The 17462-nt window shown below is 41.4% G+C and overlaps 1 protein-coding gene across 9 annotated transcripts in view; it reads left to right on the forward strand.

Annotated features, from left to right (window-relative positions):
* The first annotated feature begins 3918 nt into the window (after positions 1-3918).
* ssx2ipa (synovial sarcoma, X breakpoint 2 interacting protein a) overlaps positions 3919-17462 on the forward strand; it is a 72330-nt gene continuing 58786 nt past the window's right edge. For 3 of the 9 annotated variants that reach the window (XR_010975466.1, XM_068036610.1, XM_068036609.1), the window contains exon 1: positions 3919-4558. The gene's annotated coding sequence lies outside the window, so the exon portion shown is untranslated. Of the gene's footprint in view, positions 4559-4983; positions 5081-12999; positions 13087-17462 lie in introns of those variants that run through there. The other 6 variants (XM_068036604.1, XM_068036603.1, XM_068036608.1 and 3 more) reach the window with 4 other exon arrangements.

A 17462-nucleotide genomic window follows, 5' to 3' on the forward strand; every position in this document is an offset into this window, starting at 1 on the left:
CTGCTCTTTCCCCATAACGTTGGAAATTTTTTCCCCTTCAAATTCAATTCTTGATGGTTTCGAGCTTCTTCAGTGTTGTTGGAGTTGCACTCATCCAGGCAACTGGAAAGTATTCTATCACACTCTTGAGTTGTGTTGTGTCGTGTCAGAGTTATTGGTAGCACTCTCTTGTCTCCTAAATCATACGATTCTGTGTTCAAGTCCCACTCCAGGACTTGAACACAAAAATCATTGCTGAAGCATCAATCCAGTATTGAGGGACCACTGCAATGTTGAAACTGCCATCTTTTGGATGAGACATTAAACTGAGTCCCCACCTGCCTGCTCTGATGAATGTAGAAGATCCCATAGCACTATTTTGAAGAAGAACAGGGGAGTTCTCCCTGCTGTCCTGGCCAATATTTATCCCTCAACCAACATCACAAAAACAGATTATATTGCGGGGAACATAAAAACTGACTGTAAAAGTTTCTATTGGTATGTGAAGAGAAAAAGATTGGTGAAGGTCCCTTACAGTTAGAAACAGGGGAATTTATTATGGGGAATAAATAAATGGCTGACCAACTAAATGCATACTTTGGTCACAAAGGAGGACACAAATATCATACCAGAAATGTTGGGGAACACAGGGTTTAGTGAGAGAGAAGAACTGAAGGAAATCAGTATTAGTAGAGAAATGGTGTTGGGGAAATTGATGGGATTGAAGGCCGATAAATCCCCAGGGCCTGATGGTATGCATCCCAGAGTACTTAAGGAAGTGGCCCTAGAAATAGTGGATGCATTGGTGGTCATCTTACAAGATTCTTTAGACTCTGGAACAGTTCCTACAGATTGGAGGGTAGCTAATGTAACCCCACTATTTAAAAAGGGAGGTAGAGAAAAAGCAGGGAATTATAGACCAGTCAGCCTGATATCGGTAGTGGGGAAAATTCTAGAGTCCATTATCAAAGATTTTATAGCAGAGCACTGAGAGAACAGTGGTAGAATCAGACAGAGTCAACATGGATTTACGAAAGGGAAATCATGCTTGATAAAACTACTAGAATTCTTAGAGAATGTAACTAGTAGAGTTGATGAGGAGGAACCAGTGGATGTGGTTTAAATGGACTTTCAGAAGGCTTTCGACAAAGTCCTACCTAAGAGATTAGCATGTAAAATTAAAGCACATGGGATAGGGGGTAGTGTATTGCGATGGATAGAAAATTGGTTGGCAGACAGGAAACAAAGAGTAGGGATAAATGCTTTTTTTCCGAATGGCAGGCAGTGACTAGTGGGGTACCGCAGGGATCAGTGCGAGGACCCCAGCTATTCACAATATATATTAATGATTTAGATGCGGGAACTAAACGTAATATCTCCAAATTTGCAGATGACACAAAACTGGGTGGGAGGGTGAGTTGTGAGGAGGATGCAGAGAGGCTTCAGGGTGATTTGGACAAGTTGAGTGAGTGGGCTAATGCATGACAGATGCAGTATAATGTGGATAAATATGAGGTTACCCACTTTGGTAGCAAAAACAGGAAGGCAGATTATTATCTGAATGGCTATAAACTGAGAGTGGGGAATATGCAGTGAGACCTGGGTGTTCTCGTACACCAGTCGCTGAAGGTAAGCATGCAGGTGCAACAGGTGGTAAAAAAGGCAAATGGTATGTTGGTCTTCACAGCGCGAGGATTCGAGTACAGAAGCAGGGATGTCTTGCTACAATTATACAGGGTCTTGGTGAGGTCACGCCTGGAATATTGTGTGCAGTTTTGCTCTCCTTATCTGAGGAAGGATGTTCTTGCTATAGAGGGAGTGCAGCGAAGGTTTACCAGACTGATTCCTGGGATGGCGGGACTGTCATATGAGGAGAGATTGAGTTGGTTAGGATTATATTCGCTGGAGTTCAGAAGAGTGAGGGGGGATCTCATAGAAACCTATAAAATTCTAACAGGACTTGACAGGGTAGATGCAGGAAGGATATTCCCGATGGTGGGGGAGTCCAGAACCAGGGGTCATAGTCTAAGGATACAGGGTAAACCTTTCAGGACTGAGATGAGGAGAAATATCTTCACCCAGAGAGTGGTGAGCCTGTGGAATTCGCTACCACAGAAAGCAGTTGAGGCCAAAACATTGTATGTTTTCAAGAAGGAGTTAGATATAGCTCTTGGGGCGAAAGGGATCAAAGGGTATGGGACAAAAGCTGGAACAGATTACTGAGTTGGACGATCAGCCATAATCATAATGAATGGCGGAGCAGGCTTGAAGGGCCAAATGGCCTACTCCTGCTCCTATTTTCTATGTTTCCAAGGTCTTTATCACATTGCTGTTCGTGGGAGTTTGCTATGCACAAATTGGCTGCTGGGTTTCCTGCATTTCAACAGTGATTACTTCATTTGCTACAAGGCACTTGTGTTTGGGAACATCCGGTGCTTGTGAAAGATGGTATAGAACTGCAAGTTTTCTTGAAAAGAAATGAGAGTCACACAATTGTTACAGCACAAGAGGCCATTCAGCCTGTTTGTCGTTTCATGATAGGAATAACCTCACATTTCTGGTATCATTCTGGCAATTCTTTTTGCAGCCTATCCACTACCTTTATATCCGTTTTATAACATGATGGCCAGAACTCACACAGTACTCCAAGTGTGGTCTAACCAAGGTTCTGTACAAGTTTATCATAACTTCTCTACTTTTCAATTCTATCGCTCTGGAAATAAACCCCAGTGCTTTCTTTACTTTTTTTATGGCCTTGTTAACCTGTATTCCTATTGCGTCCAGTTCTGGGTACCACACGTTAGGAAAGATGTGAGGACATTAGAGAGAGTGCAGAAAAGATTAATGAGAATGGTTCCAGGGATGAGGAACTTCAGTTACATTGATAGATTAGAGAAGTTGGGACTGTTTTTCTTGGAGAGGAGAAGGCTGACAGAAGATTTGATAGAGGTATTCAAAATCATGAGGGATCTGGAAAAACTGTTCCCATTGGTGGAAGCATCGAGAACAAGAGGGCACAGATTTAGGGTAAACAGCAAAAGAAGCAATGGCGACATGAGGAAAAAATTTTTCACGCAGCAAGTGGTTAGGATCTGGAATGCACTGCCTGAGAGTGTGGCGGAAACAGGTTTAATCGAGGCATTAAAAAGGGATTTGAATTATTATCTGAAAAGGAAGAAGGTGCAGGGGCATGGACAGAAGGCAGGGGAGTAGCACTAGGTAAATGGCTCCTTCGGAGAGCCAGCGCAGCCACAATGGGCTGAATGGCCTTTTGTGCAGTAACAATTGTGTGATTCTGTGATAGTTCTACTCCCAGATTCACATGGCAAGTTCACGTGCAGCACTTGTGACAGAAACTACTTCTCGAGGATTGGCCTTCACAGCCATCAGCAAAGGTGCACCAAGAGAAGACACCCCACCTGAATGGATGGTTTGCTGCGTGTCCATCATCTTCTGAAGATGGAAGGATGCCAATCTAACTCCCAGATCCCTCTTCTCTTCTACCCCATTGAGATTATTATTTTCCAAGCAATAAGTGACCTCCTTATTTCTCTTACCAAAATGCAATACCTCACACTTATCTGCAAGAGCAACTTCGCCAGTCCCACTCTCCAGCCCTTTATTTGCTTGTTACTTATTTCCCTAACTTGTTCGCATTTTTTCCTCAGCATGCAGAGTAATCTGCAGATAAACTGTGTATGTATGGCAACCAACTTCAAAAGCAATAACTCAGGGTTTGGGATCAGTGTAGGGAATCTGGATTTGCAAACTCCTGGTGCACAGCTGGCTGGAATAGACCTGCAGCTCCCGGGCCACATGATAGCAAGTCCCTGGGGAGGGGGCGGGGCCATTTTGAATAGGGGCGTGGTTGTTGCCTAGACTCCCAACCAACCAATCAGCACTAGGTTTGCTCGTTTGCCGATCGACCATTGCGCTAAACCAGTCGGCTGCCGCGTTGCAGGAAGGCGCCGGCAGCTTCAAAAAAAAGAAAAGTATTGTGAAGGGGAGCGGGTTTCTGTCAGAATGTCTGTAAGGGACGGAATCTAATCAGACGAACGTTGTTAAAAGTTGGGTGAAATATATGAGGAGGAGTTGGGTTCCGGCCAAACGAGATGTCCGGGCGGTGTAAAGGCAGTTGTTAAAAGTCAAGCCGGTTAGTCAGGTGGGCGGGGGAGGAGTAGGCCTGGTTGCCATGGTTTCCGATTGAGCGGCGCGCACAGAGTGTTGCGATCGTCACCTGTTGTGGGTGGGCGCATGCGCGTTGCCGGACCCGGACCTGCCCGGGGGGGGTGGGATTCGCAGTTGCTGTCGGAGCGCATGCGCGTCGCCGGACCCGGATGCGATACCCGTGGATGTGTTACCCCCCAGCAAGTTTACATAGTTCTTACTCACTCAGGAGCACTTTATTTCGTCTCTGAAGAAGATTTTTGTTTTGTTTCCTTCGTTGCTTTAAACCGTCTGCCCGTTTACAAATGGTTAAAACCTGGCTGCTGAACTCATTGCCCTCTTGTGATTTGAAGCCGTCTTTTCCCCCCCCTGACTGGAGTTTTTATTTTAAACAACTGCTTCCTGCAAAGAGGTAACGAACTTTGTTTTGTTGTGTATTTGTTATCTTTCCCTGTTTCGATTTTTGTGGGCTTGAGATGGAGGCGTGGTCCTCAATGCAACAAGTGCTTGCTTAGGAGAGGAAACGTTTCCGCTTAAAGGGTGAGACCAAAACCAGAGGTGGTGAATATAAGACAGTGACTGATAAATCCAATAGGGAATTCAGGAGAAATCTCTCTACCCAGAGACCGATGAGAATGTGGAATTTGCTACTATGTGCACTGATTGAGGTGAATGACAGATGCATTTAAGGGCACCTCCATAAACGTATGAAGGGGGGAAAAAAAGAAATAGGTTATGCTGATAGGATGAGATGAAATAGGGTGGGAGGAGGCTCGTGTGAAGCATAAATACTGGCAAAGACCAGTTGGACTGAAAAGCCTGTTGCTGTGCTGTAGACTCAATGTATTTTCGTTGAGCAAAGGAGCCTTGATGCTGGTCTCACAGTATTTTAGATATAGATGTAGCTGCTGACAGAAGTCATTGACTCAGTGAGGTAATGAACTTACCACAGAATAATAATGGAAGATGTTCTGGGTTTAAGTTTCTATAATAGCATATAATAATGCTTTTTGATTGGAATTTAGAAACTTGGCAAAACAAGATTGCACTAAGGGCCACTGACCTGAAACGTTAACTCTGCTTCTCTCTCCACTGATGCTGCCAGACCTGCTGAGTATCTCCAGCATTTCTTGTTTTTGTTGCATGAGCTAATGTTGTTTGCTGCAGTTTACATAATTATATGTGAGGCTCGCCACTCGCCTAGTTTTGAAATGCCTGGGTGGTGCAGAAAATTTATAAAATGTAAATTTCATCCAAAGCTCTGCTGTCTGCATTCTAACTCGCACCAAGTCCTATTCGGCCATCACCCTTGTGTTTACTGAATTTTTAAAATTCTCATTTTTCAAATCCTTCCTTAGATTCTCCCCACCCTATTTCTGTAATCTCCTCCAAGAATTCTGCACTCCTCCAATTCTTGCCTCTTATTTCATTTGCTCCAGTGTTGGCAGCTGTGCCTTCAGCTGTCTGGGCCCTAAAGCTCTGAAATTTCTTCCCTAAACCTTACTGCCTCTCTACCTATGCTCCTTAAAGCCTACCTCTTTGATCAAGCTTTTGGCCATCTTTCCTAATACTTCATGTAGCTCGGTATCAGACACCTGTGAAGTGCCTCGGGACTTTTTACTACTGAAAAGTGTTATATAAATGCACGAAACAGGTTAGTTTTAAAGTTAGATGTCCATTTTCTCTACTTCTGGACAATTGTAATGTTTGTGATCCTGGTTGCAATCTTGATGTTACATCATTGTCAAAGACATGTTCTTTTTTTTTAAAGCTAAGACAGCTGTGGCTGCCTGTTCCCAAGAACGAATAAAAAAAACATTGTGCCCAGTATTCTGATCAAAGGTCATCGACCTGAAATATTAACTCTCTTTCTGTCTCCACAGATGCTACCAGACTTGCTGAGTATTTCCAGCACTTTCTGTTTTTATTTTAGATTTCCAGCATCCACAGTATTTTGTTTTTATCTCCTGGTTGTGTTTTGATCTTGTCAGTAGTCTGGTTTTTGAACTCGAGTTAAAAGCTAGCAACAATTTAACAGGCACAAGGAATGATTCAATGTTAACACTGGCTATGAGTTTGTCACTAAATGATCTTGGTCTCTTGAACATGGACATTGAAGGCAAGGCTTCAGAGGGCATTGAGCCAAACATGTAATGTGGGACTGGAGATGCATATAGAGGTGGTATGGTCATGGTCACAAATTACTAGACTTCCTGAATTCAGTTTGCCATGCTGGAATTTGAATTAAAAACCTTTGGACTGCTATAACCAGTATACAATAATACAACTCTTATCTTGCTTATTAGATTATTTCAAACAGGATGGTAGAATGGACAGACATGCCCTAGATGAAATTTAATGCAGAGAAATGTGAAGTAATATATTTTGGTACCCTAAAATAAAGGATACAATTCTAAAGGAGGTGCAGGAGCAGAGAGAGCTGTGGAATATGTGCTCAAAGTGTTGAAGGTGGCAGGGCAACTTGAGAAAGTGGTTAAAAAAGCATATGGGATTCTGGGCTCTATAAATAGAGACATAGAGTACAAAAGCAAGGAAGTTAAGATGGATCTTTATAAAATGCTGGTTCAGCCTCAACTTGAGGATTGTGTCCAATTCTAGGCATCGCACTTTCGGAAGGATGTGAAGGCTTTAGAGAGAGAGCAGAAAAGGTTTATGTGAATGGTACTAGGGATGAGGATCTTCAGTTGTGTGAATAAATTGGAGAAACTGGAGTTGTTTTTCTTAGGAAAAAGAAGATTGAGAAGAGATTTGAGAGTGGTGCTCAAAATCATTGGGGGGGGTAGGCGGGGGGGCGGTGTTGGTGGTGTGGTTGTCTGGACAGAGCAGATAGGGAGAAACTGTTCTCGTTGATGGAAGTGTCAAACCAGAGGACACCGATTTAGAGAAATTGGCAAAAGAACCAGAGGTGACATGAGGAAAACCTTTTTTTATGCAGCAAGTGTTAGGATGTGGAATGCACTGCCTTAGAGTGTAGTGGAGGCAGATTCACTAGGGTCTTTCAAAAGGAAATTGGATAAGCAACCAAAAAGAAATGATTTGCAGGGCTATGGTGAAAGGGTGGGTAAGTGGAACAAGCTAAATTGCTGGTGCAGAGAGCTGGCATGGATTTGAGGGGCCGAATGGCTGCCTCCTGTGCTGTAATGATTCTATGATTTCTGTTTTTTTTTAAAAAAAGTGCAATGCACGTCCAATAACTGCACAGCAAGTATATTACCTGAAAGTACCAGCAAATAGGTCTGTACATGTGCTCAGCACCAAGTGCCACCTCAAACCACTGCAGTTTGTTTATTTATCCTGATTTCCTTAAACATACAATGAGAGACTGCCTATTGCACCAAAAATTAGCATTTTTACCAAAATATGTAGCTGGAAGACATGTACTGTGCAGTGTTATTGAGTAATTATTTTAATTGTGATGGGGACCTGTGTATTTCAGCTGCAAGTTTACCATTCCTAGAATTCTCACTCCCAGAGTGTTGGCAGGTATCTTGTGAGCAATGGAAATACAACTATTTTATGATTCTATGTAATTTAGTGAACACTAACTACAAATAAAAGCAAAATACTGCAGATGCTGGAAATCTGAAATAAAAACAAGAAATGCTGGAAATACTCAGCAGGTCTGGCAGCATCTGTGGAGAGAGAAGCAGAGTTAACGTTTCAGGTCAGTGACCCTTCTTCAGGGTTCTGAAGAAGGGTCACTGACCTGAAACGTTAACTCTGCTTCTCTCTCCACTGTAACTACAAACTTTGTTATAAACAGTTACTACATTTAATAAAACTTTTAATAAGCTCCCATCAACCATTCAGTTCCTCCACCACCTGCGCACAGCTGCAGCAGTTTATACCACCTACAAGATGCACTGCAGCAACTTGCCAAGGTTTCTTCAACAGCACCTCCCAAGCATGTAACCTGTACCACCTAGAAGAAAGGTATCAGACGGATGGGAACACCACCACCTCCAAGTTACCCTTCAAGTCTCATCATCCTGACTTGGAACTATATCGCCATTCCTTCATTGTCACTGGGACAAAATTCTGGAGCTCCTTCCCTAATAGCACTGTGGGTATACCTACACTACATGGATTGGAGCAGTTCAAGAAGGTGGCTCACCGCCACCTTCTCGAGGGCAATTAGAAATGGACAGTAAAAGCTGGCCTCGGCAGCAATGCCCATGTCGTGTGAATGTATTAAAAAAAAAAATGGAAGTTTCTGAGATGTTCTAAAGTTAGGTTGACAGCTGACAGCGATCCTGTCTGGAATGTTCCTCCGAGGACAGAAAAATGCTTAATGTAAATTGGCAAGTGGTGGAGCGGGCTGGGCAAAGCCGAGCTGACTGCTAGCCTGTAAAGAACAGATACTCTAACTCCTGTAATGGGAAGCTCAGCCACTTCTAATTACTTTCAAAATTTGGTTTCTGGCTTCTTTGTAAGGGAAATTAGGATTGGCCTATTATAAGAGTCTTGCTTCAGTGATTGGTTTTCAAATAGGGAGTCCACAAGGTCATCAGATTTCTGTCAGTCTGCAGCAACAGACCCAAGGCCTGATGAGTGTTTTGGAACTGTTAAAGCAGAGGGATTTGCTGTTGAGTCAGAATGTTAAAGAACAAACAAAAGTGCAGACTTTGCCAGCTTTTTGTCAATACTGCATTGCACACGTATTGACATTGGAAGGCATTTACACGATCATAACACCAGTGACATTGTACGTTTAGCAGCGGCAATCAGCAGTTGGATTTAAAATTGACCGTTAGCTTCTTTGGCAGCAATTTTGTCTTGAGCAATAGTTTGCTATGGCGAATTGTGCATTGCTGCTCTGGACACAGGTATGACCTCAGTGCTTTATTTTGTAACACAGACGCGGAGTTTACCAGTGCATCCAAGTAAATAACTGTGTCAGTGACTACATTTTTTTTTCTTACAAAGCAGAAAGAAACCCTTAACCTGTTTGTCACCTGATGGCACTTTTTCTTCATGTATTCTGGTTAATCCCTTAACTTCAGAGGTCTTGCATATTTTGCTTACTCCTTTGGGTCGAATTACTGGAAACTACAAAGCTCTTTCTACTCTAAGCCCAACAGACCCAATGCTCTATTTTCTTGGATTGACTATCTGGCCAATGAGAATAAATACAAAAGGAAAGTGGATGGCTACTTGAAAGCAATAGACTTGTAGGGCTATGGGGATTAAGTAGGGGAGTGGGACTGACTGAATAGCTCCTTGGAGAGCTAGCATGGACTCTATGGGCTCCTCCTATGCCGTAAATGACTCTGTCTCTAAGATGGGACAATGTGTGGACTGATGCAGCTTTCCTTATCATTGGTATTGTGATGTTTCTCATTGCTGTGGGCCAATTAGTAACCCTGCAACAAACCTGAGTATTGATATGTGGGAACAAGTGTCAGCCAGTCAGCCCCTTGAGTCTGTTATGGTATTCGATTGGAAAATGGCTGAATTGTATCTCGCCTCTTTTTTTTTCACCTTTATTCCATGTCCCTTGATGACCTTACCTAATAAAATTCTAGTTATCTTAGACTTGAATGTTTCAGTTGACTCAACATTCACAGTCTTTTACAGGGAGAAGTTCCAGATTTGTAGAAAAAAGTGCTTATTGATTTCACTTCATAATGACCTAGCTCTAATTTAAAAAAAAAATGATTTTCCATCTAGATTCCCCCAGAGGATTCTAGATTTTCGCCCCCACCAGAGGGAATAGTTTCTCTGTATCTATCCTATAAAATCTTATTTTAAGCACCTTGATTTTTGGATTACTCTTCAGTCTCCTATACTCCAGTGAATGCAAACCAAGTTTATGCAACCTGTCCTCATAATTTAACCCTTTTAAGTCTGGTATCTATGTACTAGCTTAAGTGCGCATAGACCGCTAAATCCCTTTGCTTCTTCGTAACTCCTAGTCTCTCACCATTGAGAAAATATTCTGTCTTGTTTTTCCTCCAGATCCAAAGTGGATGACCTTGCACTTCCCAAGTTGGACTCCATCTGCCATCGTTTTGCCCACTCACTTTGTCTGTTTGTGTCCCTTCCACCTCCCATCCACACAATTTATTGTGCCTTCTAACTTTGTGTTTTCTGCAAACATGGAGATCAACTCTATTCTTTCACCCAGTGTATATATAGTGAAAAGCTGAAGCCCCAGTTCAGATGTCTGGGGAACATCAATTGGCACATCCTGCCTGTTGAACAATGTGGGGTATGTTCTTGGTGCATTAAGTTATGAATAGTTTGCACTTGTAGCCTTGACCTCCACATCTTATTTCACTGATCCTTATTGCAGTTCTTTTTGAAGCCGCATGAAACTTCAAGCACCTGTTAGACCTCTCTCCATGCAGGCATGTGACGAAGCACAAACCAAAACTTGTGCATTGATGTTGCGCTTGAACTCTTCTGGATCTCTGTGATCTAAAGCATTCCCATCACATTCTTCATTATTACAGTACTTCTATTTATTTATATACGAAATTAATGACCTGTGCCATGTCTTTGTAATCCACAAAGATTATCTTATTGCTGTCTTGTACTTAATTGTGTAATGAATATGTATTACAGTTTGAATAATTAAATGTGCCAAATTAAAAGACAGTCTGATTCAGACTCCATTGGCTGGTGAAGATGGATGAATGGCAAGACAGGATGTGTGTAACAGTTTTGGTCATGTTTTTGAGTTAATGGAGGGTGGAATGGGGTCAGCAAAGGGAGCATTGAAGTAATATTTAGAGGTGACTGAGCATTGCAATTATGAAAGAGGCTTTTTTTTTTATAGTGATGGAACCGATATGGGGTCTAAAACTGAGCTCAGTTGAGCAGGATATCAAGGTTGCAAACTGCCTGGTTGAACCTCGGGGAGTGGGAAGGATGGAATAGGTGGCAATGAAACAAAGCTTGTCAAGGGGTTCAAGATAATTTCCATCTTCCTGGGATTAAGTTAGCAGAAGCTGACTCATCCAAGACTAAATGTCTGAGCAATCTGATGGCAGTTGAGAGGTAGCAGGAAGATAGAATTTAGTGTGTGTGTATGTATATGTATATATGACACACAAGATCAAGATTGATCATTTGGGTACTCCAAAAGTGACGGTTGAAGGGGTGGAATAGAAGCCATTGCTGGAGATCTGAAAAGGTAGCACTGGGTGAGGATGTGGTTTGTTCCTCTAACCATTTTGGTGCTACAATTGGCAGAACCTGAACTGATGGGATTAGTGTGGGGAATTATAGGGAGGTTGGGCAGAGGTAATGACACATTCAAGGATCTTGGAGAAAGGGGAGGTTAGAGATGCTGCAGTAATTGGTGATGATGGAAGAATGAAGGATGGCTTGTTACTGGATGATGCTGCTTGGAGAATGAGAACCATTGATATTTTCAGCTGGTATGGTGGCCAGGTAGAGTCGTTGGGTAGGCGGTAAGTGAATGCAACAGGGATTTAGGGAGCAGGAACTGGATTGGATAGATGAGATGAATTTGGAGTCAGTGGGAGATGGAAGCTGTCAACTTAGAGGTTCAGGGATAGCCTGGTGTATGGCTGGGTCTTGGGAGGGCACAGTGGAGGCACTTGAATTAAGAAATCAATGAGCTCCTAGTGCAGACTCCTCAGTGGCTGCTTGCTGTCATTTGAAATTTGTATGTCAGTTGCAGTTGCTATCTTTGATACTGTATCTCTCTTTAAAGATTGTTTATAAAATAACATATAGACTGCTCCACAATGTATGCACCAACCAGTCTGCCTTGGTTCATAGTACTGAGTAATAGTGCGTCATTTGAGTATTGTGGTTCTGTATTGTAGTATACAGCAGCCTTTAGCCATGGTAAGACTCTAGGATAAAGCGGTTGGGTCATGTTTTAAAGCTTTTTTAAAAAGCAGTCAACAAGATTGTAATGGGATTTGGTGGCCGGATAATCAGCAGCTAGTTGGATAGGTGCAGCTTGCTTTCCCTTCAGGCTAGGGAATCACGCACCTTAATGTCACTTGATAATTTATATCTGGTAAACAAGCAAATTCTGTATCTTCTGTATACTTAAATCCCTCAATTGGGTTACTGTTTTTTTTAACTGACACTAAATATTCATTATATGTAGTTGATTGAGCTCCTGCCATTTTCTTGGGAAGGAGGAAATATTTAAGTTTCATCCTCAGATTCTTTAATTTTTTAAATTCCATCTTTAGTAAATGACCTAAAGTCTTCACCTTTTTCTGTTTATTTTCCTCACCTTGATCTTTTATGTGCATTACATTCTTTGCCTCTACAAAGATATGTCAAGTAACTTGGGGATATATAGGAACAATACTACGAAGCAAATATGTTGCAATTTAATATCATGCTTATATTTACAAAGGGGAGGCGGTGGCATACTGGTATTGTCACTGGACTAGTAACCCAGAGACCCAGGTATTGCTCTGGGAACATGGGTTCAAATCCCACCACAGCAGAAGGTGGAATTTGAATTCAATTAATAAATCTGGAATTTAAAAGCTAGTCTAATGATGGCCATGAAACCATTGTCGATTGTTGTAAAAAAACCCATCTGGTTCACTAATGTCCTTTAGGGAAGGAAATTTGCTGTCCTTACCTGGTCTGGCCTACATGTGACTCAGTTCAAGGGCAATTAGGGATGGGCAATAAATGCTGGCCTGGCCTGCGACGCCCTCATCCCATGAAAAAAAAAAGGCACAGAGCCCAAGGATTTTCTGCAGTCTTATCTGCTATATTAAACATTATTACCTTGTACTGAGATTTATGCATGAGTCATGTATCATGTGAGTAGCAAGGGTCATAAATTTCCGTACCGGTACTAATTGTTTTTGCATTCATTGTAAGTCATGGGGTAGATTTGTTGCAGCTTTTTTGGGTGCGTTTGAGGTGTTTGAGTAATTTGTTTAGAATAAGAAATGATTTGGATCTTGGGTAAGTTAATAGATATTTAAGGAACATTGTAAATTTTTGAGCTTTTGCTGAATATGGACAGTTTTGTCTTTAGTTCTGAATTTCGTCTCGTTAATCTCTGCAAAAGGAGGAAGCAGATTGCTGTTGGAAAGTAGCTATGACAAATGAATTGAGATAACTGGGACTATTGGACTTCGGAGTAGAAAAGGTTAAGAGGAGATTTAGAGTCATAGTCATAGAGTGATACAGCACTGAAACAGGCCCTTCGGCCCACCGAGTCTGTGCTGACCAACAACCACCCATTTATACTAATCCTACATTAATTCCATATTCCCTACCACATCCCCACCATTCTCCTACCACCTACCTACACTAGGGGCAATTTACAATGGCCAATTTACCTATCAAGTCTTTGGCTGTGGGAGGAAACTGGAGCAACCGGCGGAAACCCACGCGGTCACAGGGAGAATTTGCAAACTTCGCACAGACAGTACCCGGAACCGAACCCGGGTCGCTGGAGCTGTGAGGCTGTGGTGCTAACCACTGTGCCGTATGGGTCTTGATGAATAGGGAAAGGCTGTTTCCTTTCATCACAGACATGGGAGGTCGTCATTTTAAATTTACCCCAGTGAGGAGAGGTTGGGATAAATTTCATTTTCAGAGGAATGTTTGAACATGAAGTGCTTTGCCAAAGGAAATGGTTGGGGCAGAGACATTGACTCTTTTGAGTGAAAATTTGATAAATATTTCAAACAGGAAGATGTGTTCTAGCAAAGATACGATGGGCCAAATAGCTGCCTCCTATGCTGTTGTACCTCGTGGTCACTTGCCTTTTAGACTCATTTTTGTTTGACTCATTGGATCAGAGAGGAATCTTCCAGAATTTCCCCCCCTAAATTAGTCTAGGATTTTGAAATCTCCTTTCATGCCTCTCTGATTACATAGCTGCTAGTTGAGGTGGGGGTTACTGAGGGCATGATACTTAGCTGCACGATGAAGAATGGGACAGGCTTGATGATCTTTTTGGTATATCTTTTCTGTATCTAGTAAGATTCAGCATCAATGCTGAAATGGCAGAAAGTGGTCTGGGCTCTAGTGCTAGGTGCTTAACTGGCAGTAAGGCTGGTTACTTGTATTTTGTTTGTGTTGTTTTCTCCCAATGCTGACCTGACACAGGCAATAAAGTCTACCATTTGGCAGGCTACATGTTTACCAGGATGTTACAGTTACTGTTAGCAGGATCCAGATCTTGTGTTGTTTGCTCGGGGGACCAAGTATATAACATCTTAGTTAATTCAGACAGCTGCTTTATGGAGCTGCATTGGCTTGAACTGTTTCCTCCGCCTTTTCCATCCAAGTAATAATGTGAATACCAGCAAATTTATTTAAAAATAAACACTAGACTTTTATCTAGCCAGTGCAAACTGACCTTTTTGGATTAAATTTTGTTTGATACTTCTACTGTGAAATGCCTTGGGATGTTTTACTACATAAAAGGCACTCTATAAATGCAAACTTGTTGTTTAGGCCTTAAAACAATACAATGAATGTTTAGGATTGGCTGGGAGAAAATGAAGGATTTGTAACCAAGATTGCTTGTTTCTGACATCAGTAAATGGCCTGTTAAATAAAAAATTGGTGAGATCTGATGTTGACTTGAAATATTGGAAGAGCAGTGCTAATTTTCAACTTTGATGCCAGGGCAGTAACCTGGTGGAGCAGATCACCCACCCCACTGTAGAACCAGTCAAATTTTAGTTCTGTTGAAATTTGCTCTATGTTTGGCACTTGCCCCATGGTGCTCTGCACTGCTTACCCTGTGAAGCTGATGCTATTTGTTAAATTTGGCTGGGGTTGGGGGAAGGGATTGTCTATTGTGGGCAGCACATCATGTGGTATAATAAATAGCATCAGGTAGTTTCCTGCTATAAACCTGACTCCAGAACTAAACTTATTTTTGCATTTCTGTTAAGTAGAATTTCACTTTGTGGCAATTCAAAAATGACAAGATAACTGCACCCTCATTAATAACTACAGCTCAGCAGCAACAAAATTTAGTGTAGGGGATTTTGAATTATGATTCTAAAATTACTTCTGACTTTCTTGGCCAATTGTAGCACTAACCTCACTCTTATAACAATTTTTTATCCTGTTTTTATTAATCTGGATGTAAGATAGCTGAGTGGGTAAACATGCCTTTTCAATTTATTAAGATGCAGAAATGATTTGTGGCAGAGAGCCTATACATGTGGACTATGTCAATGTAACTGGTGCCCTCTAAAGTGTTTGAAGCAGGTTAATGTATTTTCAAGAAAGGGGTCAAGCCAAAGACGTGCACACGGCATGTCTAAAAGTTTTCATTTTTCCAGAAAAGAGAAGGCTGAGTGGTGACCTGGAAAATATCTTTTTTTGAAATTATGAAAGGGCTTGAAAGACTAGACATGAGGTTTCTGCTTGTAGGGGCTATGAATATAAGATGGATACTAATAAATTAATAAGGAATTCAGGAGAAACTTGTTTACCCAGAGAGTGGTGAGAATGTGGAACTTGCTAACACATGCAGTGGTTGAGGCGAATTGCAAAGATGCATTTAAGGGGAAGCTAGATAAACACATGAGGGAGAAAGGACTTGAAGGTTGTGTTGAAAGGGTTAGATAAAGTAGGGTGGGAAGAGGTTCCTGTGGAGCATAAACACTAGTTTAGACCAGTTGGGCCATGGTCTGCTTCTATGCTGTCATTTCTATATAAAAGCTGAAGGGTTAGTCTTATTATTTAGGCACTGTTGCCAATTAATGGGTGCTTTGATATTGTGACAGACAATTTAATAAGTATCCAAGTTTATTATGTTTATGACCCTCACCAACACAGTCCTGTATTAAAATTAATTTTCCCCCTAATCTTCGCAGTAAAATTGGCAACTTGCCTCATAATTTGTGTTTCATGAGATTTGGTACTGTGCACCTCTCATGCTGTTTTCTCATCTCTCCAATCCACCATCAAAAGACGTCAAGTAAGTGATATCATTAGGATTTTATTTATATTTTTAAACTGTTAAACGATGGTCAGCTGCTGATTCTTCATCCCATTCCATGTTCTCCTCCTTGTTTCATCTACTTTTCCTAACTTAGACTAAATCTTCTAAACAAGTTGATGCTAAATAAAAGCATATATATAGTTTTTATACACAAATATTAAAGGATATAACCAGTAAACTGGCCAGTAGAGCAGCTAGTAGTTTATGCTAACATGACGTCTGGTTGTGATCCAAGTTCACTAATGTAGTTGCAGACCTGTTTTAGTTAAAATCTTGGGTTTACTAGTATGATCATGTAGGCCAAATTTTGAATGAAGACAACCGCTAGGCTTGATAGCATACCTTGGCTGAATTGGCAAGTAGTTTACTATGTAAGCCAAGCAATGTTTCTTTTGAAAAGCCGTAATAACTATTTTAATTGTAAATGACCTGATGCAGTTCTGATTATGGTGTCCATATTCATGATCAGTAAGAAACTTGATATAAGTTAATGTATGCAGAGCCTAAATTATAGAATGGAGGGGAGAGCAGGCTGGTGGGGAAGAAGGTGCCATGGTTGTTGGAATCTGTAGCAAGCAAGTGAATTGGTGACTGCCCGTTCTTATCACCAGTAAAATACTGGTTTGACGATATCTGTATAGTAAGATGGTGGATGAATGATGAAGGAAGAGAGCTGTTACAAACCAGTGTCCATTGCACTGACTCTTGCCCAAGCTGAACTGTCTCCGTTAGATGTTCCCACTGAAACCAATGAATGATTTGTGAAACTGGCTGTCGAAGTCCCACGGCACCATACTATACCTGGTTTGATTAAATATGGCCAAAGTTTTTTTTGGGTGAAGGAGATTAGGGAATTTATAAATTTAACTGGCGCACAATGTTGCAGCATAACCAAATAATTATGTAGAATTTTATTTAAATTGGATGTGGAATTTGTTTTCCAAATTTATAAAAAACTGATTTGGAATACTTAAATTGTAATTTGTGAGTTTTAAACTCCCGTTCCGTGGGTTACTTGTGTAGTAACATGACCACTTCACTAATGCATGCTGTGGTGGAATCATATGCATCCCACCTGCTGGTTTTAATGCGTTTCCTTGGCATCCAGCTCCAAACATTTGGAGTTTGCTTCTGCAGGTCAATAGAGCATATTTGGGTGTTGAGAGTGAATAATAGTGACTTGTATAAATGCAGATGTTGTTCGGGATGGACTGAATTCTTAACTCTGGGTAATGCAATTTTATGAGTCTTTGTATGCCAGATGTCTGCATTTTGCAGAACAATGAAAGCTGAAGTTGTAAGCGATAGAGTGCTCCTTTTGTGTGAATGCTGTAGAGTTTGTGTTCTCAAAAGATGATCTTTG

The sequence above is a fragment of the Heterodontus francisci genome, chromosome 8 (genome assembly GCF_036365525.1).
Source record: "Heterodontus francisci isolate sHetFra1 chromosome 8, sHetFra1.hap1, whole genome shotgun sequence".
Classification (NCBI taxonomy): domain Eukaryota; kingdom Metazoa; phylum Chordata; class Chondrichthyes; order Heterodontiformes; family Heterodontidae; genus Heterodontus; species Heterodontus francisci.